The 20,513-nt window shown below is 41.1% G+C and overlaps 1 protein-coding gene and 2 long non-coding RNA genes across 3 annotated transcripts in view; 1 reads left to right on the forward strand and 2 right to left on the reverse strand.

The window, feature by feature from the left end:
- The window catches only part of KLF12 (KLF transcription factor 12), a gene marked incomplete at its 5' end in the record, with an annotated part of 266,031 nt that overhangs the window by 82,672 nt on the left and 162,846 nt on the right, over nucleotides 1–20,513 (reverse strand).
- LOC146398624 (uncharacterized) overlaps nucleotides 7,893–20,513 on the forward strand; it is a 286,081-nt gene continuing 273,460 nt past the window's right edge. The window contains exons 1-2 of the long non-coding RNA XR_014819642.1: nucleotides 7,893–8,049; nucleotides 8,363–12,066. This is a non-coding gene — a long non-coding RNA (uncharacterized LOC146398624). The remainder of the gene's footprint in view (nucleotides 8,050–8,362; nucleotides 12,067–20,513) is intronic.
- LOC146398625 (uncharacterized) lies at nucleotides 9,971–15,434 on the reverse strand. The gene is made up of 2 exons (XR_014819644.1): nucleotides 15,052–15,434; nucleotides 9,971–13,972 (listed from the first exon to the last, which is right to left on the reverse strand). It is a non-coding gene; the product is annotated as an uncharacterized LOC146398625 (long non-coding RNA).

Genomic DNA, 20,513 nt, shown 5'->3' on the forward strand with positions numbered 1-20,513 from the left:
CAATGGAAAAAAATGGGTCTGTTGAACTTATAATTACAACATTCTCTAGGTAATGGTATCTTTTAGCAAAACTTCATTGATCCATAGATCAAATACTGTAAGTAGATAATTTCTGTAACAGTTGAACAGTCTTCAACGAATTCCTGATTGTCTCTGTATGACCAAATACTTATTATAAGCCTTCTTAAATTAAGATGGTAAAACAAGAAAGCTTTTTGCCCTTTCCAAAGTGAGGAAATTGATAACCTGGAGCTCACTTTACCCAGTAAAACAGACCATAAAGGTTTGCATTTCAGCTACCCTCCCCCCTAGTTTTATTTCTTCAAAAGAATATGCAGTGTTTCTGTGAGCTCAGAGTCTTTAAATCGTGATACTTTTTTTTGCCATCACCTACCTCCTTTCCACATATAGCAGCCAGGCAGGTAGCAAAGTCAAAACCCCAGTAGGAGAAACCACCATCTAATCTGCATGTCATGCATTATTCATGACCTCCTGATTCCTGCACCTGCATCCAGGCAGGAAGCTTGCAGGGAATGTTCATTATTCTTCCCTTAGCCTCACACAGGCTCGATTACTGCTAAGCCACTTTGTTCTATAACTAAGGGTTTCAGCCCTGAGTACTAACCGCTGGATATGGCAAGGAAAAAAAAAAAAAATCACCATGCTGAAAAAAAGGGCAGTCTTGGTTGTTGCATAACATGTATTGAATCCTACAATGGGCCCTTCTGAGACTGACAGTTTATGTCAGATAGAAATGCTTGCATTTGGTGATTTACATTACATAGAAAAAAGGAAGCTATAATATTAAGGCCATGTACACCAACTGTTCTATTTATATACTCTTACTCATCTGAGGCAGACAGCATGTTTATAATTTTACGCAACAAGGGCTTAATTTAGCTTTCTTGCTAAGCATGTGAGAACTTTTTAGATACCTTAATACAAGAATGACTCTTCCTTCTTTGGATATAAGCACTAAAGGACCTGATGCTCGAATCTTGTATTTTAAGGACTACCATTTATAGTTCATCAAGAGAATGCAATCACTCTGGTTTTCAGTGTTTCCTGAACCTACCTGGACAGCAGGTGCCTGGTGGTGGGATGTGAAACCCTCAGGCCCAAAGCAAATTCTTGATCCCTGATGAACTGCTAGGAAGGGCATCCTACCTTTTTACTACAGCTCCACTGCAGAAAAGCTGTCACAACTTCAATCTAATCCTATAGCCTCTGGTGGAATCAGGATGAAGTACTGAAGAGGACAAAGTGTATAACTGCCCAGGATTGAATTCTGGCTCCACCATTTACCAACAGTGTCATCTTACGGCAAGTTACGTAACCTGTCTGCACTTCCCTTTTCTCATCTGCACAAACAGAGGCCACCTCTTTGGCCTGCGAGATTAAATGAGTTGATAGTATTAAAGTATTTAGAACAGTGCCTACATGTTCGCTTTATATCATTAGCAGTGCCAACTGGATTGGAAAGGATGAGAGGTTGGTATGGAAATATCCAGCTAATTCCAGGGGACCGAGGTTACCAATGTGCTCTACGGAGCCTGCAGTCTTAACTACTAAGCTGATGTGACTTCCCTAAAGGCGAGGAAATAAGAGAAATAAACACGTTATAGAGGAGCATGAACCAAGACTGTGGTTTCTAAGGTCTGGCTTCTTCTCTGACATCTTATTTCTTCTATTCTTTGTTAGAAGACCTACCTTCTGTGGACTAAACTGGATAGAATTTTGGCTACATCCCACCCAAGAACAAGTCAGTACTCACAGCAGTACAACGTCATCCGCATTTACTAAGCCTTTACTAGGTGCCAGACCATGCAAAGTACTTCAGTCTCATTAGTTTTTTAATTTTTTGCTTTTTTTTAGGGCCGCACTCATGGCATATGGAGGTTCCCAGGCTAGGGATCCAATCGAAGTCTATGCCACAGCCACAGCGACGCCAGATCCGAGCACTATCTGCGACCTACACCATAGCTCCCGGATCCTTAACCCTTTGAGTGAGGGCAGGGATCGAACCTGCAACCTCACGGTTACCTAGTCAGATTGTATTCCACTGTGCCACAACAGGAATTCCCTTACTTGCTCCTCAAATCATTCGTATCCAGCTTTTACCTTTGAGAAAATAGGTTTAGAAGAGTTCAGTAACTGGCCGGGGTCACACAGTGCGCTCTGCAATCAGCAAAATCAGATCATCTTCCTTCAGGTTACCGTCCAATACTTTTGAACACACGCTTATTCCTCCACACTATAGAGGATGCGATAAAGTGAATTAGCAGCAGAGGCTTTCATGGCACACCTAGCATTTATTTAAGCCCAACTGAATATTCCAGAGTATAAGGAGACGTAAAGTGAACATACTGGTTTTCCTCGACTAAAGTGGCACCGGGCTAAATATTAAACCTATGGAAACTCATGAGAAATAGACTCGCACTAATAGGCTTTGCTCTCTCTCCCCTCAACTCTATGAAACTTTCCTTGGTATCAGTGTAGGTGTTTAAATACATACTGTATAATCCATGTTAAGTTTTATTTTATTTTTATTTTTTTTGTCTTTTTGCTATTTCTTTGGGCCACTCCCGCGGCGTATGGAGGTTCCCAGGCTAGGGGTCGAATCGGAGCTGCAGCTCCTGGCCTACGCCAGAGCCACAGCAACGCGGGATCCGAGCCACGTCTGTAACCTACATCACAGCTCACGGCAATGCCGGATCCTTAACCCACTGAGCAAGGGCAGGGTTCGAACCCGCGACCTCATGGTTCCTAGTCGGATTCATTAACCACTGCGCCACAATGGGAACTCCCCATGTTAAGTTTTAGATGGCACAATGAATCCACTTCCTCGCTTCTCTTTTTCTCCAGAACCCAATCCAGTCCAGATTGGGTGCACACCCCCTGGGGGAAACCATCTTTGTCACAGTCACCAGTGGTCTCCAGGTTTTCAAATCATGCGGTTCTCAGTCCTTATTTCCCCACCTCACATAACTGATTGCTTCATCCTTGAAAAGTTTTCTCTACTCAGCATCAGTGACATTTTTCAATCTTGACCGCCTTCTCTTTTTTCCCTTGGACTGAGGCTCCTCCTCTCACAGAGAACTTCTAGCCATTGGCATGGCCTGGAGATCACATGCCTTTTTTCTCTCCTATTCCGCTGTTTTTTTTTTTATTTTTAATTTTTAAAATTTTTTTACATTTTTTTTTTTTTCTTTTTAGGGTCATACCTGCGGCATATGAAGCTCTCAAGCTAGGGGTCAAATCAGAGGCTCATCTGCTGGCCTGCAGTGCAGGATCCGAGCTGCATCTGTGACTTATGCAACAGCTCTGGGCAATGTTGAATCCTTAACTCACTGACTGAGGCCAGGGATTGACCTGCATCCTCACGGACACGAGCTGGATTCTTAACCTGAGGAGCCACGATGGGAACTCCTCTCTCGTCTATACCTGCTTACTCCCTGGCTGAAGGAGCCTCCAAAATAGCCTCCCCCCAAAAAATCATCCCATCGACAGGCCTTAAGACACCACCCATATAATAATGACACCTGGATTTCTAGCTCCAGCCCTACTTCCATATCTATTGTCTCTGAATACCAAGATTCCGATTTTTCAATCCCAACCAATCTTTCTCTTAGAAAAAAAAAAAAAAAAAAAGTATGACTTTCCCATTTCCCCAGGCTTAAAAATGGCAGCCTCGTTTACCCAGTTGCGATAATACTTGAGCCATTTTATGCTCTTATGCCCTATATGCTAGAGAGGCTGCTTAACCCTCAGAAAAATCAGAATAAATTATTATTCCAAAGACCAATAAAATATTTATTATAGGAAATTACTCACCTAGTATGATTAGAGATTTTAATGATCGAGCTCATGAGAAATTATTATATACACATATTTTCTATTCTTAAATCTACTTTTTTTCTGTTCTCTAATAAAATGAGTAGCCCACACTTTCATCCATAAATTGATCCAATTATTGGACAAAATATATGCTTTAACAACTTGGTTTACTACGTTTGTGAAAGAAAAGATTAATCTAGAAATAACTCTGCAATTATTCTTTAATATCAGAATTTCCCTTTGTTAAATCACATGAAAGATAATTTTAAACTATTTCTTGGTATTGCCGCCTTTTTCCATGAAGCTGGACCAGATACAGGTTCTCATGATTATTCAGGTTAATTTGGATGTTTGTATTGGTATATACACTACACTTGACCAAATAAAAACCTAAGGGTGACTCCAGTATTTAAACTAAGTGAGCTCTTTAGGTTCTCAGGCTTCATCAAGTCAGCAACTAGATGACCATGAGCAATGCCATCTATCTTTTAAAAGCTCTTCTTCCCCCATCACACTTAATTCTCTCTCCATGCAGAACTACTGGTGCTATTTTGTAAAGAGTAGGCTGATTTAACATCACACAGAATCAATGTGATCATTTCTTCCCTGTTTAACAGTGTAAATTTGGCTAAACCTACAGTATTTTGAAGGGGAATACGTGTTTCCAATGAGAATCAGAACGAGAAATTCTAAAGAGAGAACACTTGGTTGGTAAATTACCTTGTGTTAACTAAGGCAGCTTCATCTCCCAACATCCCCACGTGCCTCTCTGTGGCTGGGACACTGAAGGGTCTCCTTCCTTGTCTCCTGGGTAGCGCATACTCTCCTCTAAGAAGCCATCCCTAACCTCTAGGTCAAGGTCACCTTGCCCCAAGTTTTCACAGCTCAAGGTCCTTATCAGGCATGGGCTAAAGATTACTGTTGTTTATATGTTTAGTTAATGTTGTCTAAGTGGACAATATGCTCCAAAGGGACAAGAGAACTGTCTTCTTCTCAATCACTGTCCTAACTCCTCTACCTGCCACAAAGTGTGGTAGGATTAGCCCTATTTCCTTCCTAGACCAGAACTTCTAGGATGGAAGGCAATGGCTATGTCTGCCTGAGTCACCACTGCGACCTCAGAACTTAGCACAATGTAGAGTACACAGTAGGCATATAATAAATGTTTGCTAAGCAATGAGATGTAGAAAAAGGAGAAAACATTTTAGATTTAGAAATTTGAGCTATATTACCACACCTCCAGAGTACCTAGAGTTTTAATAACTGATCAATACTAATTCAATCCAACACACCTGCCCCAACAACACCTACCCAGAAAGTTTGGCACTGTGGGTTTAGACAGAATCCCTGCCCTTGGGCAGTTCGCAGTCTAGCTGAAACAAACAGGTAGCAACTATCATAAAATAGGGTAGAAAAATTAAAAGGGATTTCAAGTTTTATTGGAGTAAAGAATAGATGGGGATTAATTAAAGCTATAAAACAACAGAGAAGATTGTGAGGAGAAAACCTTTAGGCTGAGGCATGAAGGAAAAGTAAAAATTTCATGATCAAAATGAATGATGGGGAGTTCCCGGCGTGGCTCTGTGGAAACGGATCCGACTAGGATCCATAAGGACGCAGGTTCGATCCCTGGACTCAATCAGTGGGTTAAGGATCTGGCATTGCCCTGAGCTGTGGTGTAGGTTGCAGACAAGGCTCGGATCTGGTGTTGCTGTGGCCTTGGTGCAGGCCAGCAGCTACAGCTCCGATTCAACCCCTAGCCTGGGAACCTCCATATGCCACAGGGGTGGCCCTAAAAAAAAAAAAAAAAAAATTGACCAAAAAAGTGAATGCTGGTAGAAAGATACTCCAAGAAGAGGAGCTAAATTAGTCATATAAACATGTGAGTGAACGGAAGGTGTGAGATGAATAAAAAGGTATTCCTGGAGGGGAAAGTCTCAGGAAAAAAAAAAAAAAGGAAGAGATGAGTGAGAAACAAAGGGAGGGGTAGAAGATGGATCAATAAAAAAAGTCTGACAAAGGAGTTAGTAATTGGGGCAGTCAGTTGTGAAATAATATCAATCTTTCTTCATCAACAGAATCCCACGTGGCTGTGGCTGTGGCTGGAAGCTGCAGCTCTGATTCAACCCCTCACCTGGGAACCTCCATGTGCCTTGGGCACAGCCCTGAAGGAAAAAGAAAAAAAAAAAAAAAAAAAAAAAAGGACAAAAAATAAAACTAAAGATACAAAGAGGCCCTGAAGGGGAGAAACAGCCTTGGCAGAACTACAGATGGTTCAGGGGTGTCAGAGCTGAGCAAGGCCCTGGGGCCGGGGGGGGGGGGGGGGGCGGAGAGTGGGAGATTAGATAATAAATAATGAGGGAACACTGGAGGCTCCCCAAGCTGGAGTTTCATGACTCAATTCAGGCTCATGGGGGGATCTCATGACTAAGATTAAGAGACATCCTCTTCTCTACCCTTCCTTCAATGCCAGAAAAGCCAAAAATTATCTTTTTCTTCTTCTGTGTAGCTCTGGGTGCTAAATGGTACCACATCAAGAGTGTCAAATAATCTCAAAGCACAGGAATCAGCCTTGACCAGACCTCCCTCCCCACATTCAATGCATTTTCAGGCAGGCCTGCCTGCAACACTGTCTCCATCTTATCCACGTCTCATTTCCACAGCTACCAATCTAGTTAAATCCACTCTTCTCACTTGGCAACACTGCTCCTAAAACCCACCCCCAATCCATTTTTTTTACACGAAAGCCTTAGTGATTTTTTTTTGGGGGGCCCACACCTGAAGCATACGGAGGTTCCCAGGCTAAGGGTCGAATCAGAGCAATAGCCACCACCAGCCTACACCACAGCCACTGCAACAGGGGATCAGAGCCTTGCCTGCGACCTACACCACAGCTCATGGCAACGCCCGGATCCTTGACCCACTGACTGAGGCCAGGAATAAAATCTTGCATCCTCATGGATGCTATTCAGGTTCATTTTCACTGAGCCAGGATGGGAACTCCATCTTAGTGATCTTTTTAAAGGCAAATCTTTTTTTTTTTTTTCCTTGCTCTATTATTCCTTCAGTGGCTTTTCATTGCTTTTGAAAAAAAAGACCTAAACGTCAACATAGCCTAAATGCCTATGATCTGGTGTCTGCCTTCTTTTCCACCTTCTTTTTCCAACAATACCCCCCCCCCCCCGCACTGCTTTCAGTGATCCTGTCACCCTGGTCTCCTTTCAGTTTAAGCGGCTTTGCTTAACTTGTTCCGTTTCCCCCAAGAGTCCTCCACCCCTTCATCTAGGTAACTCCTGCTCATTTTCGCCTCGCAGCTCAAAGAGCTGCACATTCCCAAACTCACCAAACTGCATCATGTCTGAACCATAGACTCATTATTCTCTACATTTGTCTTTTATTTATTTATTTATTTGTTTGTTTGTTTGCTATTTCTTGGGCCGCTCCTGTGGCATATGGAGGTTACCAGGCTAGGGGTCGAATTGGAGCTGTAGCCACCGGCCTACGCCAGAGCCACAGCAACACGGGATCCGAGCCGCATCTGCAACCTACACCACAGTTCATGGCAACGCCAGATCCTTAACCCACTGAGCAAGGGCAGGGATCGAACCCGCAACCTCATGGTTCCTAGTCGGATTCGTTAACCACTGCACCACGACGGGAACTACCTTGTTTTTGTTTTTGTTTTTTTTTTTAAATGGTTGTGTCTGCATATGGAAGTTCTCAGGCCAGGGACTGAATCTGAACCACAGCTGCAATTTATGTCACAGCTGTAGCCAATGCCCACTGTGCTGGCCGGAGCTTGAAACCTTCAATCCAGAGCAACCCAAAGCTGCTGCAGTTGGATTCTTAACCCACTGTGCCACAGTGGGAATTCCAGCATCTCTCCTTCTTTACCAGGCTTGTAGTTACATACAGGTGCAATTATTCAATGAGAAGCAGAAACAATTTTGTCCTCAGCTCTCCACTATACGCCCCGTATCAGACTCTACGTCTGGTACAATTAAATATTGCTCTATAAATAAAAGATGATGATGTGAACTCCTAGTGGTAGCCTATTTTTTTTCCCTAAGATTTGTCCTTGCAATAATCTGGAAAGATCACTAAGTAAATGTACATAGTAATTTTATACACATGGAGTTCCCATCACGGCTCAGCAGTAATGAACCCGACTCGTATCCATGAGGACTCAGGTTTGATCTCTGGCCTCGCTCAGTGGGTTAAGGATCTGGCACTGCTGTGAGCTATGGTGTAGGTCACAGTGCTCGGATCCCTCGTTGCTGCGGCTGTGCTATAGGCCGACAGCTACAGTTCTGATTAGACCCCTAGCCTGGGAACTTCCATATGCTGCAGGTAAGGCTCTAAAAAGACAAAATAATAATAATCACTATTATTATTTTATACATATATTTAATTTAATATGAATTAATTTTTGTATTTAAAATATACATATTGACAAAATACAACACGGAAGAGAAGGTGAATGAAAATTGATGTGGTCTGGGTGCTGCCTCCTTTGGCCTCACAGAAAATGGGTTCTTTGGACCCTGCATCAGCCCATACCCAAAACAGTCTGAGCACGAGACTGGTCCAGGGCCAGCACAGCAGATGGGTCCCTCACTTGCTCACCTCTGAAGAAATTCATGGAAAATGAGTGGACACTGTGGCGAGACTGGTGAAATTCAAATGAAGTCTATAGTTGAGTTAATCATATTGACCCAATGACAATTTCTTGGTTTGGACAACTGCACTGTGATTATGTAAGATGCAAACTGGAGAGAAGTTGAGTGAAAAGGATGTGTGAACTCCGTGACAGTATTTTTGCAACTTTGAAATCTTAAAAGTTATTTAAAATTAAAGTAACTGAAAAAGAGAACATTTCTAAACTGCTATTCCTTTGCTAGGATATTAGCAACAGAGATCTTCTACGAACCACTTTTTCCCTATTTTATTTTTCAACAGGTAATATTGATAACATTCATTTATAAGTTTATAGGGTACATCTGCGTGTGTACATTCTCTCTTGCACACTTTTTTTTTAAAGTAATTAAACTCATCCATCAACAATTCTACTGCTTTCTTCATCACAGTCTTCATGCACTGGGTACAGAATTACTAATAACAGGTATGCTGAGAAGCGGTAGAAAGGAAAAGAAGAAAAAAAGAGGAAGTCATTTTGAAAAGGTTAATGTAAATAATGCTATGGTGAGACTTGGGGGGAACAATTTAGATCATGTCTGCTGAGTAAAAACTTGTATTGTGGAACTGATGTTTATCCAGGTAATACAGATTCCACATTCCTGCTCTGACTTGTGCTACCCTGATAATTGCTCTGATTTTCCACTTCACTTTGCATGTATATAAGCCTGACATATGACTTCTCAGCATTCCGTCTATGATGCATTAAGGTTCCCATGTTTTAATATGTGAACTGAAACAGTTTGACTTAGCGGCTGGTGTGGCTGGGACTGGAGGAATTTCATGAATTGACAGACATTCTGATGGGTGGTTATTCTATTAGTCACACTGCTAATGCCTTTTATTTGGTGCACTCTGTCGAGAAAGAGGAGTAAGTAGTTGAGGAATTACTTCAAATGCTTTTACTGCCTCTGGCAGCATTAATTTTGAGATGCCTCATTTAGGCTAAAAAAAAAAAAAAAAAAGAGGCAAAGTTAAAGTATGTAATATGGGCATTTTGTCACCCCAAATTGGATCTATTACAATTCAGCGTTCTCTCAAGAAGGTGTTATAGCTCACCAGGCTGCACTATTTTTCCTTTGAGAAGGGCAAAATTTTACCTCGTTTGGTTCTCAGGCATAATGAAAATGGCATAAAGTAGACCCTAAAGATGATAAGCCATCTCTGAGAAGAAAATGGAGCTTATATTCCACTCCTAGTAAAATTTCAAATGCTAGAAAAACTTCAATGTGATAATTAAATGTAACTCATCTCTATTTTAATAATGTGTTTAAAAGAAATAGATTTATGGATTTGTGTATGTGTATAAAACCTGACTTTTCTTTGTTTTTTTCTTTTTGGCCACACCTGCAGCATGTGGAGTTCCCAGGCCAGGGATCAAATCTGAACCACAGCACTGACAACGTCCTTAACACACTAGGTCACCAGGGAACTCCTATTTTTCTTCCTTTTTTTAAAAATTGAGGTATAGTTGATTTACAATGTTGTGCCAATTTCTGCTGTGAGCAAAGTGACCTATGCATACGCATATATACATTCTTTCTCTCATATTATCTGTTTTTAAGTAGACACCAAATCAATCAAAAGGAATAGTGTCCAAGAGATGGACTCTACTGAATCAGAGAGCAGTCTGATCTGTAGCCACCTGCAGAGGCTGTCCTTTTACTGCCAAAACTGACCACCAACGAGCTTGGAGGACTTTAACACAATGGAGCCAGGATATGACCTGCTGGCTCATGCAGAGACATTTTATTTTAGAACTTGGCATGGGAAGCCAAGAGCTGCCAAAAGCATCCATCAGTCCTCGAAAGGCTAAAGGTGCTTGGGGAGACTGGTGAGAAATATATGAAGTATCACACACCCACATACCAGCGGGACTGGACACACTGCAATGCACTCACCATACAGACACTTCCAAGATGCACCAAGCCCTCTCCAATTAACAACATCTTTTACACTAATTATGTTCAAATTCATCACTCCCTCTTCTCTTACCACCAGGCACTGGTATTTCTTTCCACTGCTTTCTGTAGCTTTGGCCCAAGAGCCTAGAGTTTGTCCCTCAGCAACACCTACAGGATGTAATTACATTAACAAAACAGACAAACTGAAGCACAGCTAGTTTTATTTCGGTTATTTCTAAATTTGATATAGATCACGACATTATTGTTCTGGTTGCTTAGGAAGCATCAGACCACTATTGTGATTAAAAAAAAAAAAAAGATTACATAAGAAAGAATTGACTAAAGTGTATTATACACTGTGCACCTGCCAACCATTGTAGGTGATACGAAGGTAATCTAGGATATGGCCTCTGATCTTAAAAAAAGATTCTCATCCAACTGGGTGAGTAAACAGTTACCGCAGAAAAGTTAAATAATAACACAAGGTTAAGAATATCAGTTCTCCAAACGGAAGGGTTGTTACAAGATATTAGATGATGAAATAACGGAACCATTGTTTACTTCAAGAGGGCAGAGGAGTGAAAATCACTTTGAGTTAAGGGTATGAAATGGGGCTAGGTTTCCCAGGATGCGTCTCCTGAGCAGGCATGGAGAAGCCCCCAGGCATGCAGATGAGGATAAAAGAGGAGCAAAGAGAGAGGTGGGAAAGATGAGCAGAGCACGTGGTTACCTGGGTAAGAAGCAGGAGATCCTGCAAGGCGGTGCAGCCCAGAATATGGAATGTCTTTGATGACTGGTGCTAGATGTTTTGGGATTTTTCTCCCTAGAAAGGGCAAAGCCACTGGAAGATTTCAATTAGCCAGGAAAACAGTATCCTTTAAGAATTCATCTGCCAACAGAGTGCAGAATGACAGGAAATACAGACAAATGGTATTATATCATCCTGATGATCATGCAATAGTTCGGCTATAAAGGGACCAGAGTCAAACCCCAGGAGGTCTTGAGGGAACAGGGAGAAAAGAATTGATGAGATAACAAGGCGGATCCGTATGATCCATGGACACTGGGTAAAGGAAGGTAAAGGGGAGCCTTGCGTCTTGAGAGACTTGAGAAATGCTAGGAAACACGGTTTTAATTATAGGCAGCTCGAGGGCAGACTTAGAGGAGTGGATTTGATTTTCATAAGCTGCAGAAGACCGTGGCTGAAAAAGTGGGTGAGATTTCTAAAGAAAAACTACAGAGGCAGAGGAGTACCGAGGCAGTGACTCTGAGATGCCTTAGGGTGGAGGGGAAGAGGCAAAGAAAGAACCAAGGCATCAGAAGGGAAAGCCCATGAGAGAAGAGGAAAATGAACAGAAAATAAAGATCATATGAAAAGTAAAAACAGCCATTTTGTTGAACTCTTTAAAGGAAGGAAAGTGGCGGAGTTCCCGTCGTGGTGCAGTGGTTAATGAATCCAACTAGGAACCATGAGGTTGAGGGTTCGATCCCTGGTCTGGCTCAGTGGGTTAAAGATTCGGTGTTGCCAGTGGTGTAGGTCGAAGAGGTGGCTCAGATCCTGCATTGCTGTGGCTGTGGCATAGGCCGGTGGCTACAACTCCAATTAGACCCCTAGCCTGGGAACCTCCGTGTGCCACGGGAAGTGGCCCTAGAAAAGGCAAACACACACACACACACACACACACACACACACACACACACACACACATACACACACACACACAAAAAGGAAGGAAAGTGGCAACTGGGAAAGACCCATTCCATGGTTAGCCGGTAACAATCCTAAAAAGAGTCTTATGAGTTCCCACTGTGATGCAGTGGGGTAAGGATCCCGTGTTGCTGAGGCTGAGACTCCAGTTTGATCTCTGGCCCAGGAACTTCCATGTGCCACAGGTGTGGCCAAAAAAATAAATAAATTGAAAAAGAACAGTTGTTTAGGTCAAGCTACAAAAGTGATGAGTGTCAGGCTCTAGAATGTTAAAGCTTCAAAACGGGGATAAAAGAAGGCTGGAAAACAACTTGCTTTGAGAAGCTTTCCCATGAAAGATGAGAAAGAGCTGGAATAGCCAGTTGGGACACACACACAAAAGGTCATTTGCGTCTTCCTTTTCTCTTAACAGAAAGGAAACTATCATTCCATATGTCTGTATGTTGGAAGAAAAGCATGATGGCAAAGGGCCTAAAATGCTGGAGAAGGAAGAACTGAGGAACCAATCCTAGAGAAGAAAAGCGATTGAGTGCAACGGTGTTCCCTGACCTGCAGCAGTGACACATACACAAACACTTTCATAAAACTGAGAGCTTACTATGAAATTTGATGTGTTTAGAGTTTTACTGAATGGTCTCAACTGATCCCCACAACAGCCCACGAGGTAGGCATCACCATTCCCACTTTGTCGTAAGGAAAGCTTGGTAAGGAAAAAGCAGGCTTAGAGAGTGATAGACCTAGCCCAGTGTCACATGTCAGTGTTGAAACTCAAGTCCAGGCTGTACGGACACCATGCCACACTTTTAAACAACATCCCGCTCTGCTTATTTCATGAACAATGAAGTAACTCTATCTTATATATAAAAACAAAGTTAAGTGGAGAATAGCTAGAACATACTGCAATAGCATAGAAGAGCATACGGCACAGTTCAATTGCTGATTGTTTCATGTTTGCCACACAATGTCGCTTGCAATTGAGAATTATGTTTATATAGTCATAAGTAGTCTGAACTCTTTAAATGACCATCTAATACTAAAATCCTGCTTATAATACATATATTAGTCCACATATAGATGGTATAAGAAAAGACAGACATTTGGTCTTGGACGTATGTGCTTGGCACAGAACCCTTGCAATTTCCTAGGTGATAGCAGTGTCTTTTGTTACCCCTCACAGGCCCCTGGGGGCTATAGGGGTAATGAGGTGACTCAGGGTCAGGCTCCCTGTTAGTGTCAGCAGGAGGGCTGGCCACCAGAAAGACCAAACAAGTGACTGGAGTGTTAGACCTTCCAGACCTACGCGCATGGGGAGGGAAGGGGCTGGAGATTGAGTTCAGGCACCAATGGCCAACAATTTCCCAGTCATGCTTCCGAAATCCTGAAACAATGGGGTCCAGAGTGCTACCGGGCTAGGCTGATGGACACAGTATCATGTAAGGAGGGTGGTGTGCCTGGAGGGGGTGTGACGGCTTTGCCTCCTTCTCCCCGTCCCTTGCCCTTTGCATCGCTTTCATTTTGCAGCTCCTGAGTTGTATCCCTTATAACAAACTAGTAATTGTTAAGTAAGGCACTTCTCTAAGTTCTTCGAATGAATCATGGAACTTGAAAGTGGTTCTTGGGAGAGCCAATTTGTAGCTGGCTAGGAGGAAGTGCGGGCAGCACCAGGATCCCATATGGGGCTGGCATCTAAAGTGGGGCAGACCAATAGGACCGAGCCCTTGACCTACGGGCCTTTGCTGACTCTGGGTAGTTCGTGTCAGAACTGAATTGAATCGTTGGACACCCTGGTGGTGTCAGAGGATTGGAGAACTGGCTGTTGTTTGGAAGACTATATATACACACACACACACACACACACATACACATATTTTGGAAAACAATGTATTATATATCTTATATATAAATATAATGTATATATTCTCTCCCTATATATATGTGTGTGTGTGTACATATATATAGTCTTCCAAACAACACACACATATATACTATGCGAACAATTTTATATTGAGCTCTTACAATACTTAAATTCTCGATGTGGTCTGGCCAAACCTGAGAATAAGGCGCCACTGTCCAAAAATGAAACTACAGTTTTTGAAGTCTGGAAGTTAAAATTATCTTTTAAAAATTCTGCAAAATTTTGTGGGAACTATTTTCCCTTGATCTCATTATTAGAAAATGTGGAAGGATGAATAGCTATTAAATGGAATTAACCTATATTTAAATCTACTGATCTGGATACTCTCCTTTAAATAATGAATACAAACTGAATTTACAAAATATGATTAGAGCAGTTTGCTTAAATTTGTAGTCCCTGATTAAATACAGGTGTTATGCAAACTAGGCTGGGTCTGGAAACTGCCTGTAAATGCATCCTTCTTATTTATCATTATGTCTGCTTTGAACAAAATAAAGCAAGAGTCTTCACGGATCCCTGAAAAATCTGCAAAAATGAGAATAATTAACCCAGAAAAAAAAATAGAACAAAAATTCCGTATGTGTACTAAATAACAACACAGAATTATAGGCCTAAAAATTGCACATTACAAAACAGTAAAATAGAAATACCATGTATTTTTTATAAAAAAAGAATTGATATTACAGTTGATTTACAATATTCTGGTCAATTCTATATAAGGAAAAAAAAGAAATCAGAAAAGAAAAAAAAAAGAATTGATAAAATGGAAGTTGATTGTTTTCACTCTTGCATGACTGCCTTGGAGAGCTGAGAAAGAAAGCGCTGTGATTCAGCTAGTTATACAGGGATAAAGTGACAATTCAACATTCAAAAGTAATAATTAATGAATTGAATAAACTGTTTAGTTTCTATTGTCTGCAAGGCCTCGTGTTAGGCATTGGCGATGTGCAAATGCATAAAATATTGCTCCTGCCCCGAAAAAATTTTCAGACTAAAGAATTCAAATGTCACAGAAATTTCTTTCTTTTTTTCTTTTTTTTTGTCTTTTTAAAAAAATTTTTATTTTAGGGCAGTACCCGCAGCATATGGAGGTTCCGAGGCTAGGGGTCCAACTGGAGCTGTAGCTGCCGGTCTATGTCTCAGCCACAGCAATGCCAGAACTGAGCCATGTCTGCGACCTACACCACAGCTCATGGCAACACCGACCCTCAACCCAGTGACTGAGGCAAGGGATCAAAGCTGCATCCTCATGGGTGCAAGTCAGATTCATTTCTGCTGAGCCATGATGGGAACTCCACATGTCACAGAAATATCATGGCATGGTTACATAGCATATGGTTAAGTGTACAGACTATGGACCAGGCTGCCTGGGTTCAACCACTGTGAGGTCTACGGACAAGATATCTAATAAATATATTTTTGGCTTGATGCACAGCTTGATATGGGATCTCAGTTCCCAGACCAGGGATTGAACTCAGGGTAAAGCAGTGAAAGTGCCAAATCCCATCCACTAGACCACCAGCGAACTCCCAAGATAGTTAATCTTTATATCCGTTTTCTCATCTTTAGAATAACTGTACTTCATCCTCTCATTCAGAATGACACCTGGAGCAAAGCAGGTGCTGGACAAGTCTTAGCTACCAAGACAAACTTGACCCTCCCTTCTTAAAAAGTCTCATGTTGAAGCGCTGACGTCTGCTCAGGGATGCCCCTTGCCTCCATGTTGCATTTTCCTCTGAAACAAGGGAATTCATGAATATGTTTCTGGGTATTAGGTACTGGACACAGGTTAAACACCAAGAGACAGCGATAAAGACTATCTCAAAACAGCCAGCTCCCAATTTGTCCATAGAGAAAATTCATCATGAAGAAATGTACAAGCTTAATTTTTGAATAAAAGGTCACCAGAGTATTGCAACATCCTGCTAAACAGCAAGACAAATTCAAATCATTATAGCTGTAGTCGACTGCATTCTGTTGGAATTCCAGAGTAAGCGGTATTTTGGAGGTGAAACATTCAACTAACTAGACAAATGATGTGCTGATTAGGAAGGATGACCCAGTGGCTGCAGGGCGACCTAAGTTTCCTTTTAGTTTTGAGTGTATCCATATTCAAATTTGACGTTGATTGCCTATCAGAGGAGAGGCTGGTGTGAAAGTCAAGAAAGTTTACCATACTCGTGTCGGAGGCTCTAATTTGCCAAGTCATCTCCTAATTGTGGCTGTGTTTATAAAAGCATCATCCATCTGGGCAGAGCCAAAGAGGACAGTCAGTTGGACTGATTTACTGCGTTCTGTACGCTGAGCAGTTCTGAAAAGCAGGGAATCCTTGAGATTCTCTTCCGCTCACTCATGTATCATTATGCTAAACACACGCTTGCTACCCGGTTTGATTCATTCACATCACAGGGAGCAAATCATGGATAGATTAAATTATGGCTTTTTAAGGTAACAACATTACCAACATAAGGGTTCAAGGGCTTTAAAAACAGAGTACTTCTATTTTTCCACAGTCTCATGAGAGCCTATACACACCCTACCTTTTTTTTTTTTTTCACCTTGATCCTGAATTAATCCACAAGTACAGAATTTGGAAGTATATTTGCCTAATACTAAATTCAAATTATGCCATCCTGTTCATATTGCAATAAAGCAAGGCACACAAATTTTTGGTTTACATAAAACATAAAAGTTATGTTTTCACAGTAGCCTATCAAGGGCACATTATGTCTAAAAAAAAAAAAAAAACCAATGTACATACCTTCATCAAAAATACTTCTTTGCTAAAAAAAGCAAACCATCATCTGAATCTTTAGCGAGTCATAATCTTTTTGCAGTGGCAACATTAAACATCACTGATCACAGATCACCATGACAAATATGATAATGGAAAAGTTTGCAATATTTCCAGAATTACCAAAATGTGACATAGAGCAAATGCTCTTTGAAAAATGGCACCGAAAAATAAAAACAAAAAATCAACAAAAAAACCCCCAAACAAGCAAAAAAAAAAAAAAAAGAGTTCCCATTGTGGCTCAGCAGGTTAAGAACCCAACATAGTGTCCCTGAGGATGTGGGTTCCATCCCTGACCTCGTTCATTGGGTTAAGGATCTGGTATTGCTACAAGCTGCAGCGTAGGTCACAGATGCGGGCCAGATCCCACAGTGCTGCGGCTGTGGTGTAGGCTGGCAGCCACAGCTCTGATTTAACCCCTAGCCTGGGAACTTGCATATGCTGCAGGTGCAGCCGTTAAAAAAAAAAAAAAAAAAGAAAAGAAAAGAAAAGAAAAAAAGGAAAAGGACAGGAAAAAAAAAATGGTACCAATAGACAGGCTTGAGGCATGATGGCACAAACTTTCCGCCTGTAACAATGCAGTACCTGTGAAGCAGGACAAAGCAAAGAGCAAAGAAATGAAGCATGCCTGGATTGCCTTTTTCCCTCTGAACCTCAAAAATATACAGAGGAGACTTTGTATTAAATAAAAAGAGGGTAAAACCCCCCCAAATGTCTGCTGCTTCTTTCCCAACTTACTCTCTCCAACAGGTAGTCAGTATCTGACTTTAGTTCTTAGGCATCACTTTTTTTCTTTTTTTAATCTCTTGGGATCTGGCTTCTACCTCCACTAGTTGAGAGTTGGTTTTGATTCAGTATAAATTCACTTTATTAATTAGCCTGGCTGAGCCCCCTCACATCAAACCCGAAACATGAACTTTTTTCTTTTTTGTTAAAGGTTATCCTCCATTTATAGTTATTATAAAATATTGGCTATTTTCCCCATGTTGTACAATATATTTTTGCAGCTTGTTCTATACTCAATAGTTTGTTCCTCTTAACCCTCTACTCCTATACTGCCCTTACCCTCTTCCCTCTACTCACTACTTCGCTCTCTGAGTTGGCTTTTATTTTGTTCCATTCACTAGTTTGCTGTATTTTTTAGATGCCACATATAAGTGATATCATACAGTATCTGTTCTCTGACTTAATACACTCAACATAATTCCCTCTAAAATCCATCCACATTGCTGCAAATGGCAACATTTTGTTCTTTTTTATGGCTGAGTATTATTCCACACACACACACACACCCACACACACCCACATCTTCTTTCTCCATTCATCTGTTGATGGACACACTTAGGTTGCTTCCTTATCTTGGCTACTGTAAATAATACTGCTATGAACTTCGGGGTGCATATATCTCTTTGAATTACTGTTTTAATTTTTTTTTTTTTTTGGGATATACACCCAGGAGTGGAATTCCTGAGCCACATGATAGTTCTGTTTTCAGTTTTTGAGAAACCTCCGTATTGTTCTCCACAGTGGCTGTACCAATTTACATTCCCACCAACAGAAACTTGTACTCTTGGCATTCACATCTCATACAACCTCTGACACACCCCCAACACCTTCTTTTGCACCTTCTCTCTTGCTTCTCTTCTTACTTTCCATAAGCTTCATTAAGGTACCTCATGCTGGTGTCTCCTACAGTTACCTTCTTAGCTCTAATCTTGCCCAAATTCTAATTTTGCATTTCCAACTAGTAAAGACTAGATCTGGATATCTCACTATTAATACAAACTCAACATTTATCTTCTCTCCATTACCAATTCTCCACCTATGTTTTTATTAGCAAAATGAGTATTTTTCAAATTACCAGAGCTCAGAACTGTGTAAAGATGGTTGATTTCTTCTTTCTTACCACTTCTAGCCAATAATCTTAGTGAGTTGACTCTGAACTCCCTCACCGCACCTTTATTTTCTATGCTCTTGTGATTCCTCTAAATGAGTCAGTTCTTAACTTATACTTAGCACATTTGTATCCACTGAACATCATGCATCAATCTCTGTTCCTGCTGTTCCATGGGACATCCTAAGACTTGCACCATCTAGGCGAATATGGAGAAGTTGACTCACTCAGCACCATTCCAGCCTCTTATTTTTTGACTTCTTAAAGAAGGAGTCTAGGAGTTCCCGTTGTGGCCCAGCAGTAATGAACCCGAATATTATCCATGAGAATGCAAGTTTGATCCCTGGCCTTGCTCAATGGGTTAAAGATCCCTCTCTTGTTAAGTTTCCTTGCTGAAAAGATGCTCTTTGATGAGTTCTATCTAACTTAGGTTTAACATGCAAATTTATAATCTTCTTTATCTATTGGTTTTTACACTACTTTTCCTCTTGTAAAATGATCACCATATTGAATTTGGCAAATGCAGATGATTTTTCTTTCCTTACAGAACTCGCATACAACTTATTTCAAACCTTGGGATTCAAAGCAACTGATCTAGAAGTTACAGCAGGAAATGTGAGCAGGTAGTGCTAGTTTAACCCAAATTTGTCATCCCTTTATGAGGGTCTTCTTGTTCCTCTCTCCATATCCTTTTGGTCATTCAGGAAATCAATGAAGAGGCAAAGGGATGGCCTATAGAAAATGACAAATATATCCACATTTCAAATGCATTTGAAAGCAGGTTCCTTCTAGGGGCAAACCTTCAGTGCAGTACTACAATATAGTTCCCAGTAGCTGCTAAGAGCAAATCTAGAAAGGACAGCTCTGCCTGAGCATGCAGAAATCAAGTTTCCACCTTTGTATCAAACAGGTCAGACAGTTCCCTTTGTCTGTGTGCCTGCTTCCCAGTTATTTTTCAAAAGATTTTGTTCCTTCTATGAGACTGCTTTTTGCATTTCGCATTTTCATGTCTTTTTGCATTTTTGTTTCAGAGCATTTCAACTTTACCTATTAACTTTCAAATTAAGGAAACATCTGGGCAAATGGAAAGTCTCTGCAATTAATAATTTTCTTATAAAGTGTAAAACATGCACCTACACATTCTTCTAATTATGATATGAGTAAAAGTCAGTCTAGTGAAAACTGACTCGTTTTCCTGCCTTATGTCTTTTATACCAGTCATTTCTGCAACGTGCTGAGGTTCTTCTAAAGAAAATTTCACACTTTGTGTACTTTTCAAAATAGTTAATTGCTACTTCTGAAAGCTATTAAGGTTCTATTTTTTTCCAAAGTGTTAACAGTTTGAGTCATTAATAAAACTCAAATTTATGGAGAATGCAGTCTCATTTTCCGCTGGTGAGTTAAAAGAGTATAAACGCTTTTGAGAACACATAATGGTTTCATATATTGCATCCTATAAAGGGAAGGTTGCATGCTTTTGTTTTTCTACAGATATTTCCACACCTTGGTCATAAAAGTGGGGCTACAAGTGGGGGGTCATGTGATTCTCTCCATTTGGGAAGAGCCTTAGATGCTTGAGTACCACACTGCTGTCCTATCAATCCTCGCAAGAGCCTGCTGCGTTGAAACGAGGAGTTACCCTCTCTGCATTCTGTAAAGGAGCATCCTATGGGGTTCTGGGACATGCTGGGTGTCCCCATGGTGCCATTCAGACCGAAGTGAGCACTAATTCTAAATACGCTGTTTTTTATTTTCCACCACCTCGA

Source organism: Sus scrofa, chromosome 11, assembly GCF_054392235.1.
Source record: "Sus scrofa isolate SSC_HxYL_T2T_F1_AM1 chromosome 11, Sscrofa_HxYL_maternal_Yorkshire_Landrace_v2.0, whole genome shotgun sequence".
Lineage (NCBI taxonomy): Eukaryota > Metazoa > Chordata > Mammalia > Artiodactyla > Suidae > Sus > Sus scrofa.